Source organism: Bombina bombina, chromosome 1 (genome assembly GCF_027579735.1).
Source record: "Bombina bombina isolate aBomBom1 chromosome 1, aBomBom1.pri, whole genome shotgun sequence".
In the NCBI taxonomy this organism is placed as follows: Eukaryota; Metazoa; Chordata; class Amphibia; order Anura; family Bombinatoridae; genus Bombina; species Bombina bombina.
Window position 1 is genome coordinate 406,647,842 of NC_069499.1, and position 21,673 is coordinate 406,669,514.

Genomic DNA, 21,673 nt, shown 5'->3' on the forward strand with positions numbered 1-21,673 from the left:
TTTGCAAAGAGCGAAGTGAAGTTAAGAGAGGGAGATAATTATCTTTAATTATTTGAGGAAGGCTGCTAGAGAGTCGGACACCCAAGTGTAGGACAGATTGGTCTGTCCAGGTAAAATTAAAACTTTTAGTGAGGGGACCTAATTGTGCACTTGTAAATCCTTGTGTATACACTTGAGTTTTTGATATATTCAGTTTATTGTAAGAGTGGGCGCCAAAGGTGGCAAGTATATCTAGAAGTCTGGGGATACTGTGCTCAGGGTGCGACGAAAAGAGGGTGACGTCGTCGGCAAATAGTGCTATCTTGTGTGAGGTGCCCAATAGGGTGACACCCTTGATTTGGGGATCAGTTCTTATTTGCTCTCCAAGAGACTCGATCGAGAGGGCAAATAGAAGTGGCGAGAGGGGACACCCCTGTTTGGTGCCATTTGGGATGGAGAAGAGAGGGGAGTGAAAGCCTAGGCCACTCACAGAAGCCGTGGGAGTCGAATAGAGGGCCTGAATGGCTATTATGAAGTCAGTAGGGAGGTGAAATCTCTCAAGGACCGCCCAAAGATATTGTCATCTGACACGGTCAAAAGCCTTCTCGGCATCAAGAGAGCTTTCGGAGTCGCGAGGATAAAGTGAGGATATTAAGGAGTCGCCTCGTATTGTCTGGGCCCTGAGGGATAAATACCACCTGATCTGGGTCAATCAGGAAAGGTAGTAGGTTGGCGGGCGGTTGGCTAATATCTTTGAGTAGAACTTAATATCAGTATTAATCAAGGATATAGGCCTATAGCTTGTGCAAGAAGATGGGTCCTTGTCGGGTTTTAGAATGGTGACAATATTAGCTTCTAAAAATTCCCTCTGAAAGCAGCCTTCTTTTCTAACTAAATTATAAAACTTTAATAGTAAGGGGGCAAACTCTTGTGCATAGACCTTGTAGAAAGGGACCGGGTAGCCATCTGGGCCAGGAGACTTAAAGGACTTCGCATTCTTAATAACTCTCAGTATTTCTGGGAGGGAGAAGGGGGAGCTTAAGATGTCTTGTTGTTCCGAAGTTAGTGTGGGGAGCGAGAAAGTCTCCAGATAAGTTTGCAGAACATCCTGAGGTGTGAACCTAGGCGACTCTGCTGTGGCTATATTATAGAGCTTGGCGTAGTAATCAGCGAAGGCCTCGCCTATCTGGGATGGAATCTGGAGAAGGGAACCTGGCAACCTTATGGAGTGAATTCGGGATACCTCCAACCTATTTCTAATTTTGTTCGCTAGCAGAGTATCGGCCTTATTACTTTTATAGTAGAATAAGTGTTTAAGCTTGGTAAGATTAAGCTGGGTTCTACGTAACTCAATCTGAGAGATGTGGTCCTTAAGTGCAATAATTTGGGATGTGGTATTTGTGGTGACCGAACTTCTATTGCGTTCTTCTAGTTGCCTCAACTTAATATGAGCTTGTGAGAGGGTGAGGCCAGCCTGCTTTCTAAGGTGTGCTTGTTTAGTAATGAGGAGACCTCTGATCGTAGCTTTGGCTGCTCCCCATAAAGTGTTGTCTCTAACAGAGAGATTGTCATTAGTTTGGATGAAGTGAGTAATGTCTTTACGGAGTTCCTCTCTAAAGGGTACGTCTTCCAGAATCTGGTGGGGCAACCGCCATTTGGGTCTAGTACGAGTAGTGTTGGTGGAGGTTATGTCAGATTGGACTAGATCATGATCTGACCAGGAACAGAGGGATATACTAGCCTTCTTAACCAAGTCAAGGGTATCTGCCATGGAGAAGATGTAGTCTAGTCTCGAGTATTGTTTGTGGGGATGTGAAAAGTGGGTATAGTCGTGGTCACGTGGGTGTAGGGCTCTCCAAATGTCATAAAGGCCTGAGGCTGACATTACTTGTCGGAATTCAGTGGATAGTTGTTTGGCTGGGGAGGGTGTTATATTTTGAGACATGGTTCTTCTATCTATTGTGTGGTCCCACACCATCTTAAAGTCCCCAGCTATGAGGACCCTGCCCTGCTGGACCTGGGAGAGGACATGGAGGATGTGTTTAAGGTATCTTGGCTGATTGGAATTCCGGAGATATACAGACGCCAGGGTGTAAATAACATGATTTAGCTTACAAATGAGTATGACATATCTTGCCTGAGGGTCTCTGATGACTTGTATAAGTTCAAAGGCAAGACGCTTGTGCAGTAGTATTGCTACTCCCCTGGCTTTTTTAACAAAAGAGGCAGCTTCGAGGTGAGTATAAGACTTGGAGGTGAGCCTAAGGGGCTCCTTGTCCAGCCAATGGGTCTCCAGCACAAATACAACATCTGGGATATGGTGTTTTAGGGATCTAAGCAAAAGACTACGTTTATGGGGAGAGTTAAGTCCTCTAACGTTATGTGTCAGTAGTCTAATGGAGGACATAACAGATGAGAAGTATGAGGCTAAAGAACCCTATGGTGTACTTAGTCTGTGTCGTGAACGAGGGGGGGGGGTAAAGGGAAGAGTATTGGGGGGAGAAGAGGGGAAATAGGAGGGCACAAGAAAAAGTACCCAAAAATGCGGTGGAAATAGTCCACCTCAATGAGTCCTGGCGTGGACTTCTATGTGGGGGCGGAGCAGTTCAGTTAATTAAGCTAAAGTGCGCAGAGCTGAGAAAATCATCAACAGCCCCGCTCTGCAACGTATATGTACTAAAATGCAAATTAAAAGTAAAAAATGTAACATAGAGCTTGTCTAGAACAGTGACCAATAATCAGCAGAACATACTTAACAAAAACAAATACAATATGTAGTGCAAATATAGATCTAGTAAACATGAGAACATAAGTTCAAAAAGTGACTGTAATTTGGGGTCCGGGTTAGACCCAAATAAAAGTTGAGAGGTATAGGCCCATAGGTTCAAAAGGTGACTGTGGGTTGAGGTAGTTTTGCCCTTTTTACTATCTGGTCATTGACAGTCCACTCAGGTGCAGAGTCACGCAACTTAGGGTAGGGAGGGTCCCGTTGGGGGGAGGCTCAGGTCTAACTCCCCAGTTGGTAAGGAGAGCCAGGCCCTAGGCCAAGGTTGCAGCCACAAAGGTTTGATTGTCCTTAGTGATGATGAGGCGAGTTGGATACCCCCATCTGTACTTAATGTTGTTTTTTCATAGAGTGATAGTGACAGATTGGTAGTGCCTTCTTTGTTGAAGGGTGTGAGCCGAGAGGTCAGGGAGGAGCTGTATGTCTAAATTTCTCACTGAGGGGTGGCTTCTTGAAGGCTGCTTGGATTAGTCTGTCCTTGTAGAGAAAACTGTGGAAGCACACTATTACATCACGCGGCTTGTCTGAAGCCACGTTTCTAGAGCGCATTGCCCTGTGTGCACGTTCCATGGTATTGGTTAAGCCTTCAGGGTTGCCTATTAGAATATGAAAGAGTTCCCTCAGAAAGTCCTGCAGCTCTGCTGGCGCTACTGACTCCGGAATTCCACAAAATCTGATGTTATTGTGCCTGGATCTGTCCTCTACGTCTGCCAACTTGAGTTCTAATTGAGATATTTGGTCAGCCAGGCTTTCTGAATACGTTAGGAGGTTAGATTAGTCCACCACTATATCATGCTTTCGTTCCAAAGCGTCCACTCTTTCTTCAATTTCAGAGATCTCTTTTTTGAGCTCAGCAGAACTTCGTTGTATTTCCTGTGTAATGAATTCGGTCTGTGAGGCTAACAATTTCTTTAGCGTTTTCTCAGTAATGTAGTGTTGTGAGGCAGACACAGATTGTATACTAGATTGAGACTCCTCATCTTGCGAGTCAGGGTCATTCAACTCCTTTTGGTTTTCCATGTCTGGGTCCTTGGACTGTTGTGTGAAATGGTCGTAGACTGTCTTCTTATATTTCGATGTTGATTTATGAAGCTTCCTACCTGAATGTGGCATGTTGTTAGGGCTAAGAGTAGGCAGTGGCCTCAAAAGAGAAATATACCTGAGGTATATTTGCAAATTTCAATACAGTTCTGATGGAAATAAAGTTAGTAAATCACATGTATATGACAAATATTACTCTAAAAACTGCAGAGCGGGGCTGATTGCCATATGATTTATGACTGTCACATATTAGGTGTAATCCCTCTCATCCAACACACCGAATATGGCCCCTCAACTAGGAAATAAGGGTATGCGACCCGAAGGAAGGGAGAAGGGAATTGGAGGTGACCCACCCAAAAAAGCCGGGCGGGAGCGGGGAGGTGAGGGACTTAGAAATAAAGGTTAACCTTTTAGGTTTACGGGCAGATGGCAGGAATACAAAATACAAAAAAGATCATATAAGAGTGGATTACCTTGGGGTTCAAAAAACCCCTCCCTCCCTCCTCTCGACTCAGGGAAAGAGGATACAACCCAAAGGAAGGGGAAAGGGAAAGTGGGAGTGACCAGTCTAGACTGGCTAGACCGGAAAGGGAGAGTCTTGAGGGGATATCTCTAAAAAGTACACTTGTCTAATTAACCTCTAGGGTACTGGTGATCCCTGGTGCACCATGAGTAGTGTAAAATGTAGATTAATAAGTAGCACCTAGTAGGTATTTAAAGGTGGCAGCCACAAATATGGAGTATGAGCTGTTGGCTGATGGGGAGTCCTAAATGCTCTAGTATGTGTAAGGTCTCCCAGACAAGTGTCTAACAATAAGGTGGCCAGCTATAAGAATACTGTAGTACGTCCAACTCTTACAATATAGGTGGAGTCAGCCAGGGGGGTATACCCGTAGTGGGGAACAGCTCTCAGGTCTGTAATGAGAGTTGGGTTTGTGGTTTGGAGTAAAATATGGGTGTTGGGAGTAAGGTGAGGTGATACCCAGTAGAGTAGGTTAAAGCTCAGGCTGTTGTATGGTGTTAAGTAGGTGGTTTGAAATCTGGCAGAAAAGCAATGGGTGTAAGAAGCAAAACGTATGAGTAGCTCCTATAGATCCAGAGTATGGCAGGGAAACAGTAATAATTCAATGACACTCCACTCTGTGAGTGCACACAGAGGAACATAAGCTGGCGCAGCAGCAAAGATGTAAAACAGTAAAAGAGTGGGATAATGCCCCCTAATATTGCCCTGAAAAGGAGAAAAGAGTTTACAGGACTAGTTGTTCTCAGCTGTTTGTATGATTAAACGTTGATCTGTGACACAATTAATGAGAGCTGAACAAGTCATATACCTTCCCTTACAGGAGACAGGGGAGTATATTATAAGAGTGTTGTAATCCAAAAGTTCTGTGAGATAGGGTGCTGGTGTTATCCGTGCTGAGAAAAACACACTCTGCTTCACTAAGTTGGTAACAGTGTATGTCCCTTATGAATTATACTGTCCCAGGTGTCAAACATAAGGGGGTGTAACAATCAGGGCTGAAAGGGTGTTTGCCCATTTACTTCTTAATGTCATACAATGTCTCCTCGCCTTAGGGGGTTAAAAGTGAACCCAATTTATATGAAAGGGGAGAAGGGCTCTTACCGGAATGTCTCAATGCAGGTCCTCTCGCATCTGAATCAGTTAAGAGAGACTTATATAGAAGGAGCACTGTTTATGCACTGCTCGGCTTTACTTTTCGTCTTGTCCCCGGGCACCGCTGCTGTAGCTAGGCCGGAGAGGGCGAGTCATGAGGGGGTAGCACCCCGCAGCGATCTGCTTGCAGCCACCTGTTCTTAGCCCGATCTCCGTCTAAGATCCTCCACATCAGCAGTGGATGAGAGGGATTCCTTGTCAGAACAGCCAGCTCTGTCACTAGCAGCTGTTAGAGTAACGCTGTGCAGCAACTCCGGAGCGGGGCCCCGACCCTCCGGAGTTCTAAAGGAGCACCTTCTAGGATATAGCAGGGAATCAACAATCTTCACTCCCCAACAGGAGTATGGACCAAGCCTAGCAGCTTCAAGAAGGATTCCTTATCGCTTGAGTCACTCGAGGATCTTCTGTTCACTGCAGCCCTCCAGATTAGACCGGATCTCGTGGGGAGAGGTTAGAAGCTCCAGGCTATAATTCAGCCTGAGAATTGGAGTGTGGTGAGGGTATGTAGGGACCGGCTGGGTTCTCACAGCTTATCCTTAGTGGTGGAGTTGGGGTAAAGGGCCCTACGGCTGTGTAGGCAATATGGCGGATTTTTGCGCCTTAGTTCAGCTGTTGAGAAGCCGTTGGGGCAGACTTGGTCTTACCGGCACCCTTTCAAGTTCGAACCTTCTCGTGATTCAGCCCCTCTAGACTCATAGTAAGTATTAGGAGAGGGTCCCTCTCAAGGCGACGATACTCGGCCCCTAGCTCCAACTCATGCAGAGCCTGCTTTGCTAGTCCTGGTATAGATGAACTTAGTTTGTCATAAACTACGGGCTTAAGGTGTTATTTGTAGTCAAGATAGGCGAGGGGCTCTTATACCTTAATAAGCCAGCAGAGTAGATCTCAAAGTTCCTCAGCTATAGTTCTTTAAATGCAATTTTAGAAACTAGTGAGAGTCATTGAAGGGATTTGTAAAAAACATAGGCAAACCATATATGTCAAGTGAATATATCAGATGATTTGAGGATTGTTTGCAGACATTAGAATGAACATTATTTGTGATTGCAAATATATATAGAAAGATTGTTAGTGTATTATAAGCATGTTACAAGAAAAAGCAATATTGTTCTTTACAATAATCTTTATAATATTCAGAAGCTATCATTGTAACATACTGTGCTACTTTATTTGTTTTACTACACTTGAAGAATAGTATAACTTCATAGTACAACTTGCTATTTGTAGCTATTCATTTGATATAGATACATCAACACAGGTCTGGGGAACATGGGGGATTATGTTTCAGTGGTTTCACCCACAAGTACTGCTTTAGCAATACAGAAGAAGATACAATGCATATGGTTGTCAACTTTGACAGATAGCCCTATGTATGTACGTACACATTTTAACACTCCACTGTGCTTCCTTTTTCTTTATACAATCTCTGTGTGCTGACCTTCTGTTTGAGAGCGTAATGTTATGCTTAAAAAAGGGAGAAAAAAAACACTGCTTTTTTTGTAATGCTAAATAAATTCTGAATATTAAAAACACCCATACTGATTTGTTCTTTCACATTAGGCATCATTTAATTTTCATTTCACATTTTTTATATTAATTAAAAGTAAACCATATACTGCATGGTACATTATCCCTCTAACAACCCCATGTGGAGAATATGAAGTGGGAGACTAATGGTGTAGATTCTAGCATTTAGCTTTAACCAGAATCATTTACATATGTGTAAGAATAGTGCAAGGCATGTGTAAATAAGCAGAACTGAGAGAAATCCTTAGTTTGCTTTGGACAAGAGATTCATATTGTACCGTTACGTGCTACTAACCAGTTAATTTAATGAAACTTCTGCTGTTTTTATTTTCTACTCTATTGACAAAACAAATTATTAAAACATGGCATCTGGCAGCAAGAAAAATGTGTAGGCTCTTTTCTTTCGTATTACCCCCGAATGGCAAAGGTAACTCTACCCACTGTTCATTAAAGCTTACCTTTAAGATTTATCAGAAAAGTCTCTTATAAAGTGGTTTATTGTTGTTTTTTGCTGATGTTTCAAAAATATAAATGTACTACACTTGGCAGGAAAGGCCATAGATATTAAAAATGGGGAAATGCTTTCTAGTGTATGGTTTTACTAACCACATTTCAGATTACATTGATAATGAGATAAGCTATAAATGATTAAGCAGATATAGAGACCAATAATGTATTCTAATTTACATATGTGAATTATGAAAGAATCTACAATCATGATACAAACTACTGCATATTTATTTTGTACAGGTAGCCCTCAGTTGTAAATTGAAACCGTTGTAAATTGAAACACAGTTTATAATGTAAGTCAATGGGAAGTGAGGGAGATAGGTTCCAGGCCCCTCTCAAAATTGTCATAAGTAACACCTAATATATTATTTTAAAAGCTTTAAAATTAAGACTTTAAATGCTAGACAGCATTATAAACCTAATAAAATAATCACACAACACAGAATATATAATTAAACTAAGTTAAATGAGCAAAAACATTTGCTAAACAGCATTATAAACCTAATAAAATAATCACAGAACACAGACTTCACTTGCATTTTTCTGCAAACGGTTCTTTCTATGCATTTCAATCTGGACTGAGATATAGATAAATCTGCTCAATAGCTCAGGTCTGGTTCAACTGATTAATTTCAGCTTGCTTGGCTTTGCTGCAACACAAGCGGACAGCTACACCTACTGGTTATTTTAATAAATGCACTGCTTCCCAATGCTTTTCAATAACAGTCACATAATTGGAAAAAAAGGTTGTTATTCTGAAACGGTGTAAATTGAACCGTTGTAAAATGAGGGCCACCTCTACTTACATAATAAAAACATCCGCAATGCAGGACCATAGCACAATTATAATCCCTTGCTTTCTCTTTCAGATACAGGGCTTGATAATCAAAAACTCGCCTGCATGGAGATAAATCTCGCCAAATCTTTGTGGACCATTTTTGAGGATTATTTTGCCATGTAGGTGTCTCAACTTCACATTCAGAACTTTGCATAGAGAGATAAACAGCTCTCATGAAAGAAAAAATCGCCTTTTTAAAAGTCTTTGAGCAGAGAGGCTATTAATAGTGCAGGCCCTCACTCAGAATAAAAAACATGTAAAACATATTAAAATAAAATATCACCCTCATATATATTTACATACACTTGCAATGTTGCATTTTATATATATATATTGTCCTCAGCGGTGGTCTTCAGCGGCGGTGGTCCTCAGCGGCTTGGAGGATCCTCTTCATCCGATCTCCGTCGTACACTAAAAATTGAATGGAAGGCACCGCATTCAAATTGGGGTACCTTGCATTCCTAATGGCTGAAATTTTGAAATCAGCCAATAGGATAAGAGCTACTGATAGGAATGCAAGGTACACCAATAAAACGGGGTACATTGCATTCAATCTTCAGTGTGCGGCGGACGATCGCGTGAAGAAGAAGACCACTGCCGCTGAAGACTGCCGCTGAGGACCACCGCTAAGGAACGCCGCAGAGAATCCACACATCTGGGAAGCCAGCTCCACATCTCCGCTCCACACCACCTTCACTCTGGATGAAGATGAAAGAAGACCTTCCCCGCCAGACTTCAAGAATGGTGAGTACCTGTTTGGGGCTTAGTCTTAGGCTTTTTTATCTTATTTTTTGGGGTGGCTTTTTCTTAGATTAGGTTTTTTTGGGCTGTAAAAAAGCTGATTGCCCTTTTAAGGGCAGTTAAATAGCGGAATGCCCTTTTAAGGGCAATGCCCATACAAATGCCCCTTTAGGGGCAATAGGTAGTTTAGGTTTTTTAGTGTTAGGTTTTTTTTATTTTGGGGGGTTTGGTGGGTGGGGTTTTTTTACTGTTAGGGGGGGACTTAGTATTTTTTTTTACATGTAAAAAACTTTGCATAGAGAGATAAACAGCTCTCATGAAAAAAAAAATTGCCTTTTTAAAAGTCTTTGAGCGGAAAGGCTATTAATAGTGCAGGCCCTCATTCAGAATAAAAAACATGTAAAACATATTAAAATAAAGTATTACTCTCAAATATATTTTCATACATTCATACATACATATATATACTGTACATACACACTTAAAAATATACATACACACACACACACAAATATATATATATATATATATATTATCCAATTAGCACGTGTTCCAGCACTCCAGCTTCAACTAATAATGAAGCACATGGGTGCAATCCTCAATGGATTGTAGATAAGAGCTAGGAAAGGGAGGGCACTCTCAGGATTTATATACATCAAAGTTAGTTTATTGTTTATAACAACAACGTTAGAAAGTCATAAGGATAGGTCGACGTTTCGGCTTACATAGAAGCCTTCATCAAGACAGATGAACAACTGTTAAACAAAGAAGAAAAAATAACAGATTTAAAAACACAAAACACAACATCAATACGTAATCCCACCACCAAATTGTTTGCAGACATAAAAATAAATCCACAAATAATGAAAATAAACATAGAAAAAAATAAAATAAAAATACTAAGATGTGCACATGCTTGTATACGTGGTTGTGGTTTTCTTTGAAGGTAGGGTCCAGCGTGACTACTGCACGCAATGTCAGGTTGTCAGATGCGAGATAAATGAGCATCAGGAAGTGATATAGTGCCTTTTTGTTGCTAAATGTATAATGTATAATGTATGGTGCACCTATCTGCTTTGAAACATTAGAACAACTGTATATGTTCTCAGAGCCTGAGGCGGTTTCAAATGAGGTATGTGGACTTGCTAGTCTCTTTTGAAGGGTCTTTTATGTATATGGCAGGCCAGTGTATACCGGACTTTTCATAACACATAAACTGTGCAGCCGTATGGTGTTTTACCTACAATTGAGTTACATATGCTTTGTTTGCTTGCTAAGATTATAATATATACCCCACCAGGGTATATCCAGAGCAGATTGAGAGTATTGGAGGGACTGTATTGTTGTATCTCCTAGCGCTATGTGTATGGGTTTGCCTTATTTTTATTTTTTCTATGTTTATTTTCATTATTTGTTGGTTTATTTTTCTGCCTGCAAACAATTTGGTGGTGGGATTACGTATTGATGTTGTGTTTTGCGTTTTTAAATCTGTTATTTTTTCTTCTTCGTTTAACAGTTGTTCATCTGTCATGATGAAGGCTTCTATGTAAGCCGAAACGTCGACCTATCCTTATGACTTTCTAACGTTGTTGTTATAAACAATAAACTAACTTTGATGTATATAAATCCTGAGAGTGCCCTCCCTTTCCTAGCTCATATATATATATATATATATATATATATATATATATATATATATATATATATATATATATATATATATATATATATATTTACCTTTGTGACCTTCCCATGTAACTTTAAAACAATGTGAACACCATTTTTTTTAAAAAAAAATAGAAATAGCTTAAATAGTATTGTTCTACATTTAGATGAAAAAATATTATGAGCACAAGAAAATGAGCACTATTGATTTAACCTGACCTGTGTAAGTGCTCAATAGTGCTAATATATTTGTTCTCCATCTTTAATCTAGTTCATAGATAGATAGATAGATAGATAGATAGATAGATAGATAGATAGATAGATAGATATAGACAGACATTTATATTCAGATAAATATATAGATATACAAGATATTACATACAAGATATTTATAATATAAAATGCAACAATGCAAAATAGGTTTTGTAAATGTTTATAACAGCAAGGATAACTTAGGGCAGAAAATGTATCTGTGACTCTTAGAATTCATGCATGGAATGGCAGAAAGTTTCTGGGAAAGAGTACTGATTATGTCATCTCTACTAAACCTTTGGCTTGGTTATTATGTAAGGAAAACAGAGGGTTACCATGTTGGCTAGAAGGATTCATGCATGTGAAACCCAAGGTCAGGGTCATGCTTTGGTCTGTATGGGAATTAGGAGATTAGCTGAGAAACAAGCCAGGGTCAGGAACTAGGAGAACAATCTGTAGCCAAATATGGAGCATTAGAAGGGGTCAGAAGAATACTACAAAATACAATTGGTTAGCAGCCAGGTAATCAGTTTAAAAATAGTAACTTAGCAAATGAGTAAGCAACAATATGAATCCAGAAGGCAGGGCACAATCATAAAAAGAAAAGAGGGTCAGGATTATGAATTAAAGGGTCCTCATTAACAAATAACCAAACACTAAATAGCATTTTCAAAGGCCTTTTAAAACCTTTCTCGTTTTTGTGCAATTTCTTCCTCAGGGTCACTTCATATGTCTTTGTTACAAATAGAACTGTCCTTATTAATATGTCTTTGTTACAAAAAGAACTGTCCTTAGTGCATAACTTAATGCCTGAACTATATTTACTGCTAATTCAAAGGCACATCACACTATCCTTAACACTCCTCTTTGCTAAAGCAGTGCTACCTTCCACACCTAAGTACTCCCATAGCACTACCACTCCTCTTAGAGCTGGCTAGGGCCTAACAATAATTTTAAAATAATCTCATGTTTGTTTTATAATGAATAGAACAAAAAGTAGCTCACAAACCTTGCAGACACAAATAAGAGGCTGATCGCGGGTGGTACGGTGTTCCAGACCATTGTAGCAGCATGTTCGAGATTTCACATTTAACTTTATTCAAGCACGTATCTTGTCTCATAATTATATCTCAGTATTTGAAAGAAGCTGACAAAGCTGTCTCCTTCTGTCTATTATTTCTCTTGAGATTTTTTAAAATCTCCTTTTGTGCATTATTAGAGTGCATTGTTTTATATAGGATATAATTTAATTTTCATTTTTTGTTTTGTAAGGTTATGAAACTGTTTATTGTGATGATGATATCCTTTATAATGGAACTTGCTTTGTGCAGCAAGAAGTTAAAGGTTTTGATACAGAGGTGGCTGCATTTATTTCAGTGGAATGGACATCACCTCTCCTGATCTAATGAGGGGATGGTACAAATCTTTAAAATTTCTCAATTTTTTGAGAGTCAAAGTTCGAGCAAGTTATTTCAGTTAGATATTAGTTTAACAAATGAGTTTTATTATTGACTAGGCGATAAGCCTGCCCAGAGGGAAGTCTATTTAAAAAAAAATATAAACTCCAAAGGTAATATTATAAAAAATTAAAATGTAAAATTACAGAAAATAATAAACAAAGCTATCCAAAATAAAAAAATTAAACCTAAACTAATACCACTATAAAAATAAAAAATCCCCCAAAATAAAAACACCCCGTAATCTAACACTAAACTACCAATAGCCCTTAAAAGGATGAAAGAAGACCTTCCCCGTCGGACTTTAGGAACGGTAAGTACCTGTTTAGGGCTTAGTCTTAGGCTTTTTTATCTTATTTTTTGGGGTGGCTTTTTTTTAGATTAGGTTTTTTTGGCTGTAAAAGAGCTGAATGCCCCTTTAAGGGCAATGCCCATACAAATGCCGCTTTAGGGGCAATAGGTAGTTTAGGTTTTTTTAGTGTTAGGTTTTTTTTTTATTTTAGGGGGTTTGGTGGGTGAGGTTTTTTTTACTGGGGGGGACTTAGTATTTTTTACATGTAAAAGAACTGTTTAACTTAGGGCAATGCCCTACAAAATGCCCTTTTAAGGGATATTGGTACTTTAGTTTAGATTAGGGGCTGTTTTTATTTTGGGGGGCTTTTTATTTTCATAGGGATTAATTTAGGGGGTGTTAGGTTAGGCGGCTTAGTAATTAAATTAGTTATTTGCATTGTGGGGGTTGGCGGTTTAGGAGTTAATAGGTTAATTAGGTTTATTGCGATGTGGGGGTTTGGCAGTTTAGGGGTTATTAGGTTAATTAGGTTTATTGCAATGTGGGGGTTTGGTGATTTAGGGGTTAATAGGTTAATTAGGTTTACTGTGATGTGGGGGGTTGGGGGTTTAGGGGTTAATAGGTTAATTAGGTTTACTGCGATATGGGGGGTTGGGGGTTTAGGGGTTAATAGGTTAATTTGGTTTATTGTGATGTGGGGGGTCAGCAGTTTAGGGGTTAATATTTTAATTATGTTATTTGCATTGTTTAATTTGCGTATTAGGGTTTAATTACTTTATTATTTTGCGATGTGGGGGTTGGCGGTTTAATTGTTTGTTAATACTTTGTTCGGGCAGTTAGGTTTTTTTTTATACTTCGTGCTGGCGGTTAGGTTTTTTTGTTATTTCGTGCGGGCGGTTATGTGTTGTTTCGCTAATATTTTGTGTGGGTGGTTGCGTGTTTTTTTCCTTAATGCTTTGTTTGCCTACGCTGCATCCAGGCAGATTCTTTTGGCTGCCTCGCGCAGGCAACGTTCCTTTGAGGATGCGTGCGCAACTGGCGACAGCGATAGATGCGTTACAAATGCCATTATAGTATAGATTATTTTATTATTAAATGTAGGCCAAAGAGTATGAATGCTGGATACAATTCAGCAAAAAAAATGTATTAATATAATTTAAAAAAAAATAATATATATATATATATATATATATAAATCAGCAAAGTAAGGGAGTCACTCACAGGGTCTTGTAGTGAAGAACAAAGTCTTTATTGACGTTTCGGGGTTTTCAAAATAGGCATACGGGAGGGCAACACCGAAATGTCAATAAAGACTTTGTTCTTCACTGCAAAACACTGTGAGTGACTCCCTTAGTTTGCTGATTTGTATTTCATTTGGAGTGCACCCGGGACACCACGGGCCGGTTTTGGGCCTTTATAATTTACCAGGAGTGCTTCTACCATCCTCCTTTGCTATATATATATATATATATATATATATATATATATATATATATATATATAACACACAGAGAAAACCCAGCACTCACTTACAAGCTCTCAGCTAAGATTTAAAAGCAAAAATGGAAAGGTTAGTCACCGCATCTGGCCAAATGGGACAAGCTCAGGTACCACGTCAAGGTCCTCTCCAATACCTGAGACCCTAAAACAGCCACACAATGCAAGCTTTCAAATCCAAACAAACTGAAAACAAAAAAGGGTGCACAGGAATATGTAATCACCCTAGACATATACAAAACACGGAAGGGAACTGCACTCTCATACCGGACCGGGTACACATCCTATGACCCTGCAACATGCTCAGCCCTGGGTGCCACTGGCACTCACAGGAAGCTGTGCTGTCCCCAGAGCCACAAGCAGTTAACCCCAGACAGGTCTGGGTGCAAGAACCATAGGGAAAATTACAAAACAAATTAATACAACACACAGAGAAAACCCAGCACTCACTTACAAGCTCTCAGCTAAGATTTAAAAGCAAAAATGGAAAGGTTAGTCACCGCATCTGGCCAAATGGGACAAGCTCAGGTACCATTTGGCCAGATGCGGTGACTAACCTTTCCATTTTTGCTTTTAAATCTTAGCTGAGAGCTTGTAAGTGAGTGCTGGGTTTTCTCTGTGTGTTGTATTAATTTGTTTTGTAATTTTCCCTATGGTTCTTGCACCCAGACCTGTCTGGGGTTAACTGCTTGTGGCTCTGGGGACAGCACAGCTTCCTGTGAGTGCCAGTGGCACCCAGGGCTGAGCATGTTGCAGGGTCATAGGATGTGTACCCGGTCCGGTATGAGAGTGCAGTTCCCTTCCGTGTTTTGTATATATATATATATATATACACACAAGAAAAATATTTGTAAAATTATATATATAATTCAATATAATTGTATTTACTTGCTAAACACAAAATCACCATTTACAAAGTCATAGAGTGCTTGTGTATTTTTAAGTATGGAAAAGTACCCATGTTGTGTGTAAGGAAGGAAAATACCCTGATGGGTGTTAGAATAAATGTAGGAGAGGCTGGAGGTGTGCATAAGAGTGATAAGAGCACCTGAGAAATTGTACCTAACTGTAAACGTATGTGTTTGAGATGGGAGTAGTAGGGGAGTGTTTGAAGTATGAGAAAGTGCAGACCACCTGTGGTCCTACATAAGTCAAGCAGAATGCCTGAGTAAGCACTTATTATTGTTGAAAAGGCTTTATTATTATAATTAAAATTACCCCCTCTACTTTACAACGTGACTAGTGCACAAGCGCTGGCAATTACCTCTCCCACATGGCAGGGAGAATTTATCTGCTTCACACCTTAATTAAATGGGTTCCTGGAAGCCCCCATCTATGAGCATGTAAAATTAATGTGTTTGACACTGAAGGGGTTAATTCTTCATAAAGATAATACTAAAATAATAGTGTTCAAAAACTTTTGGTACATTATTCTCTTTGCTCCTGAATTCAACAACGCTAATAGGCAATATAGTCACAAATTAGAAGATGAAGTCTAAAATGTGATTTCTGAAAACATTTTCTATTAATTATACCAATCAGATATTTTCAAATTGAAAGGGTGTTATGTAAGATGTTTAAATCAAAATTAAAAACCAAAGAACTTTCCTTAGAGGAATGGTATTCCTTAACAATGCATAGTCAGAAAATGTCTATTAAAGCTATATTAAAACAATAATGAGATAATGTTTGAATGCCACAAGCAAAGAGCATTCTTCTACTTCCAATTCAAAATAATGCTACTAATTTGGTGAGAAAAAAGGTTATATTTTTTTAAGGTTGGTGGTGTTGCCTTGCAATATGTGACTTGTAGAATTGTGTATCTCAAAAGTTAGCTATCATTTCTAATGTACCTTTTGTATATTTCTTGCATAAGCCAGTTCCCAAATTTAACACTCATTTTAACTAATTAATAGGAACATTTTTTAGTAGTTATAATTAGAATAAACAAACATATAAGTGTAATCTATTTACTAAAAAAAATTTGAAATATGATTTCATATTTTCAGAACCTTTCAGCTATATCAGAGGATACGCTAGACAATAAGGAACAATTTGATAACATTTGTGAATACTAGTAAATAAACTTTTGTCGTCTTCTTAAAGGGACAGTCAACACCAGCATTTTTGTTGTTTAAAAAGATAGATAATCCCTTTATTACCCATTCCCCTGTTTTGCATAACCAACACAGTTATAATAATACACATTTTACCTCTGTAATTACTTTGTATATATGCCTCTGCAAACTGCCCCCTTATTTCTGTTCTTTTGACAGACTTGCATTTTATCGAATCTGTGCTCTCTGAAACACATGAACTAACGTCCTCTAGTGGTGAAAAATTGTCAAAATGCTTTGATTAGAAGCCGCCTTTAAGGTCTACGAAATTAGCATATGAACCTCCTAGGTTTAGCTTTCAACTAAGAATACCAAAAGAACAAAGCAAAATTGGTGATAAAAGTAAATTGAAAAGTTATTTAAAATTACATGCCCTATTTAAATCATGAAAGTTTTTTTTACTTGACTGTCCCTTTAAGGGATTTTTAAAAAGGCATCACTTCCTAACGTTTTTTTTATAATCTGCTGTAAAACAGAAGGAAGTTGTCTACACTGCAAATAAGAGATATGTTATAACAAACCATTTTTGCATATTTTTGGGAGCAAAAATATTTTTAATACAAAATATTAGCTCTATATAATAAAGTACATTAAAAGCACAAGTACACATCCAGACAGACTCTTTAAAAAAATCCAAGTCTCCAGTGTAGAAAAAAATAAATATCATAAATAATAATCCCAGTCACCAGAATAAAAAATGCATAATTCCATACTCACTTTTGGAATGTGGCTTTGTGCATCAAAATATCCTATCTTAGTTTCAAGTCAGCAGGGCCAACATGGCAACATCTCTCATGCCGCCCAGTTTCAAATTCAGCTTTTCGGGTTACTTACAATGTTGCTTGGAGTGGATGGGAATTTGTCTTGTAATATAGTTATATCTTTGTGACCTCTGCTTCATAACTACTGTTTCTGGCAAGCCTGCAGGCTCACCAGAAACACGGGGCATCAAGCTCCATCCGGAGCTTGATAAATATGCCCCATAGAGTGCAATTTAGTAATATATATTGTATATTAACACACAATAATCCTATTTGAGATATTGGGTCAATTTACTAACTGGCGGGAGGACAAGGTTTGCTGTCATGAATCTTGTTTGCCCAGCCTCGTGGTGAGCTGCTGCTTGTGCAATACCACCCCCTGTCGAGTGGGGGCTGTCAATAATCCTGATTGTATCAGAATGGGATGATTGAAATCTGTCATACTTTAGTTGACAGAGAGTTTAAGTAACAGCAGTTTTAAAACTAGCTTTTCAAACAAGCCTGAAATTCTGGGGTTCCAAAGCTGCTCTCTCAGCTTGTGAAATGGAGCCCATAATGTAAAGCAGGTAAAAGGGATCATGGGGAATATGCTGGGAAGTTTACAGAATAATATCCCTTTAATCAATTATCTGATGCTTTTCATTCGTCTTTTTTTGCCTTGAAAGGTTGAGAACCTGCATGCAAAAATCTTCTTGGAAAGTCTACAAACGGCATGTTCCTTATAGTTTTTTTGTGTGTTCAGCTACATTTTCCTGTTATTAATACTGTTTGCAAACTTCTAGAAGGTTTATTGATTCCAAAATCATCTCTTTAAAAAGCGTAGAGACAAGGAAAAATCATCTTAGTGAAAGCAGTGAAATTAATTTTGATGAAAAAAGCAATAGATAGAGGCGCCAATGGTGCAGATCAATGGTAACTCATAAGTACTTGTAATCCAGTTGTATACACAGGGTACTCACATGTATAAAAGGCAATCAGTTATGCCTATAGAGACAGGCTGGGTTTCTACAGCAATCCAGCTGGCTGATCCAGGAGATAAAGGCAGTATATTGGTGTAAACAATTCACACCCTAGATGTAGCGTAGCAGTAAACCATACATAGCACTCAGAGTGGATAAAGATAAAAACATATTTATTTAAAAGTATATACAAATTTAACACCCATCTCAGTGCCAAAACAAGTATGGCTAGTGGAGAAACAGTGCAACGCGTTTCTCAGATAAACTGTTTCCTCAGGCATGTTTCTCATCAGTACTTTACATCCTTATATAGGGCTACGCTACTACAAACACCAAAAACCCCACCCCTAGCAATGATAACAACAAAGACCAATCACAGACAGTCATTTGGACAACACCCACCCTGTCTCTATAGGCATAACTGATTGCCTTTTATACATGTGAGTACCCTGTGTATTCAACTGGATACAAGTACTTACGAGTTACCATTGATCTGCACCATTGGCGCCTCTATCTATTGCTTTTTTCTACAGATTGTCTCCTATTGGAAGTCGTTAGAGAGCTGCCCCTATGATCAGCTAGCTGGACTGCTGATAAAATCCAGCCTGCTTCTACTGGCATAATTGATTGCCATCTACACATGTGAGTATCCTGTGTTGGCCTAATATCAGTTCCATTTAAGAACCATCATTGATCGGCACCATTGGCGCCTCTTCCTTGTGTTTTTATCTTAACAAATTAATTTTGATCCAAACTTTTAATTGTCAAAGCAATACAAACTAAGGACCTGTTTTTCCTCTTAAGATTCTTCTCTTCTACTGATATGATTTGATGACTCTCCCCTCTGCTTTTGACCAGCTGTTTGGACAGATATTATGAAAACAAACCAGATCACTAGCCCAAGTGCAAGTGAGCAAATAAAACAAGCAAATTATGTCAATAAAAGCTACACATGGTTTTTTTTCCAATTCAACAGAAGAGTTGTGCAAATAGTTTGCATGGGATTTCCTCACAAATTTTCGTGTTTTCATAAATCATTCCAATTAATTGGAATACATGATTTTGTTCTCTTTTTCAAGATCCCTTGAACCACATACATCCACCTAATGCTTGGCATTATAAAAATAAAATCACTTAAAGCAAGTTTAAATAATCCATGCACATCCATGCCTCACACTATGTGCAGAATAAGCACACAGATTGATACATTTAACACATCACATGCAGAATAAGTAAATATACTGGCTATAAATAGGTCTATGTGTTTTGTACAAAGTCAGGATTCACTTGTTACTGATCATATTATTTTTTTCTTCCCCAAAAGTCCCATGACAATTATGTGCAGTTTTTGACTACAGGAGAGCTTAGAATGCTGCTGAATATTAGAAGCTACTTCTAAAGATTTCTAAATACAATGGCTACTACACTTATTCTAGGGTTTAGTTCATTGGATAACGTCATGGTTAAGTCAGATAAATATTGTCTGATAATGCAAGCTGGAAATTTAATGTTGTCTCCATTTTCTCTACTCTGTGTTTGTCTTCCATGTAACCAACTTCTGATGTTTTTTTTCTGGGGGGGTTGTGTGGTAATTTGTAGAGTTATTGGCTTATAATTATTTTTTATTTATACTTTTTTCAAAGAAGTTAATCATATGTTTAGAGATTATTTTATACCTCAGCAGGTTCAGGCTGACTGAGGCAACGCCATCTTTGCCAGACTGAACTTCCTTTTTAGTTGGTGACTAATCTGATGTAGGACTCTAATGTCATGTACTTGATTTTAATGTGCTTTGCTGTTTCTTATCTAGGATGGTTTACAGGGTAATTTATCTGCAATAATTAAAAACAAAAAATATATTTTATTTTTTAATATCTTTTGGCAGCTCTAATGGAGAGGTGAGTTGATTATTAATACACTTATTAAAGTCGAAATTTGAAAGGGCCATACTTTATCATTTTAAATGTATTTGGACCAAGTACAGTGAGTACTTGCATTGTGGAGCAAAAAAATAACATTAAAGCATGTAGGCAATTATATGGCTGACAAAGGGAGGGTATTCCTAACACACATTTTGGATAAATTCTACATTTAAGGATAGATTACAAGTGGAGCACAAAATAATATTAGCTCTATTGTACTTTAACATTGCTCTAGTTAACAGTAAATTTCAATTGAGTACTTATTTTACAAGTTAAAAAAATGTTATTACAGCTTGAGTGAAAATCTAGGTTGTGCTAACATCTGGATGTCAGATAGCACATGTGCACTGATTCCCTCATGTTATAGACTTCTATGGGAATGACTCATATCAGCCATCACTCAAGCTTTTAACTGAAGGTACACTAAACCTCTGCTTAAGTAGTGGAGTTCTCATATTATTATTATTATCGGTTATTTGTAGAGCGCCAACAGATTCCGCAGCGCTATTAACAAAGGCGGAGTACAACAAAACAATTATAGGGATCAAATGGGTAGAGGGCCCTGCCAAGAGTTGCACTTTTGTAGTCAGCTCTTAAGAAGGTGATCTACAAACAGCTGGACTCTTAGGCTTACATGCTAAGAGGGTTCAGGTGATTGCAGTGGAGGAGAGGAACTGGTATTAGGAAAGGTTAGCGTAGGTTGTATGCATCCCTGAACAGTAGAGTCTTTAGGGAGCACTTGAAGCTTTTAAAACTAGAAGAGAGTCTTGTGGAGCGAGGCAGAGAGTTCCACAAGATTAGATATAAACTATGGTATTGTATTGAAATGTATGTTTAAAATACTGCACACACACACACACAAACACACATATATATGAAAAGCACACAGAAAATATCAGCGCTCAACAGGTAAGGAATACAATTACCACACTATGTATACAGCGTAACTTAGCGTAATTTATATAAGATGTAACCCACAATAGTACTATACTATAATACATATGAGGATACAAATAAAAAGTATCTATTACTTAGCATGTAGCAAATGGGTCAACACTGTCCTCCTCTATATTGTATTAGGGTAAAATTAAACCAGAGTAAGAAAGAAAGTTAATCTTTATATAGATGAGGATTTGATCCACTTTTCTTGCAGCCTTATTCCAAAAATGTAACCGAGTGTCCCCAGGGAGATCTCAGTGTAATCTGAAGTGGATAGAAGAGGGAAAGGGCGCACAAAAAAGCTGGATCTGGGTGCAGTATGTTATGGCTTCACAGACAGAAAAAAACACACATAAAGATGGCCACTCACTTGGTAGTACCTCAATCGATATGAGGTAAGAGTTTAACGTGGGGGCTGCAATTAGCCTTGTCCAACATCCAGCATTGTTTCTCACTGCTCTAGAGTGTTCAGTGTAGAAATGTGTCTGCCCTACTGGCAAAACTTATTCATCCGTGTTCCAGACCGGTTTATTTCCTCTCTTTTTCCCTTCTGTTTGTATCAGGGGGGAGGGTGTGGTGGGGGGGGGGACTATCTAGAAGGTGTCCCACAATAGACTGGTCCTGACACTAATCAGTTTCCACACTGCAGCAAATCATGTCTACACATGCACACCAATAAAAATACACAAAGACATATATACAGTACATCTCTGAGC